This window comes from Carlito syrichta, unplaced genomic scaffold (genome assembly GCF_000164805.1).
Source record: "Carlito syrichta isolate Samal-C Ts95f unplaced genomic scaffold, Tarsius_syrichta-2.0.1 Scaffold333723, whole genome shotgun sequence".
NCBI lineage: Eukaryota > Metazoa > Chordata > Mammalia > Primates > Tarsiidae > Carlito > Carlito syrichta.
Window position 1 is genome coordinate 1 of NW_007277819.1, and position 788 is coordinate 788.

Below are 788 nucleotides of genomic sequence, written 5' to 3' on the forward strand. Positions count from 1 at the left end.
TTTTGTCTGGTGTGAGGATTTTTTTCCTTTAATCATTGAGAATTTTTTCAGTGGTTTGAGCTGCCAACCCAATTATCCTGTGCTTTTTCTCATGGGACATAATCTGCCCTTGATAAGAATGAATGCTTTTCTCCAATTGTTCTTCAAGATCTTTGACTCGCTTTGTATAGGTCTCCAGCTCTTCAGCAGCATAGTTGATGTTTTCATCTACTTTGGAAAGTTTCTCCTCTTTCTCTAACAGGTAATTTTCCTCTACTGTTAATTTCCTGTGTAGCTTCATTTCACTTTCTTGATACAGTTCAGTCATTACTTTAAGTTTCTGTTGAAGCTTCTGATTCTCACTTTCAAACTGTGTGTTTTCTGACTGTAAAGATCCTTGTTCAGTCTGGAGATTTTTAATAGGCTCCGCAAAATCTTCCTTTGTTTTATTTACTTCAGACAACTGAGTGTAAATTTGGTATCTTTCTCCTTCTAGAGTTTTTAAAGAAGAATTTAACTTAGCAGCATGAATCAGTTTCTTCAAAGCTCCTTTTCGCTGTTTATCTAAGTGAGCACCATTTTATGATTCACTCTTCAATGTTTATAATTCCAGGTTATCGTCATCTGTTATGTCTTCTTCAAGCACAGCGGCCCAATCTTTCGTCTTTAGCAAGCGTTCAGTCTGAGACTTGATGTGATTTTCTTTATCCTTGAGATCTTGTTCTGTGTGTACTTTAGAGTCTTCAGATGTTATTTTCTGTTTAAGTTCATTCACTTGTTCTTTCCATACTTCAGCTTCTCGTAAAAGC

At 35.9% G+C, this 788-nt stretch overlaps 1 pseudogene; it reads right to left on the bottom strand.

The window, feature by feature from the left end:
- Positions 1 to 8: 8 nt before the first annotated feature.
- LOC103277445 lies at positions 9 to 784 on the bottom strand (annotated as a pseudogene).
- Between the last annotated feature and the right edge of the window lie 4 nt (positions 785 to 788).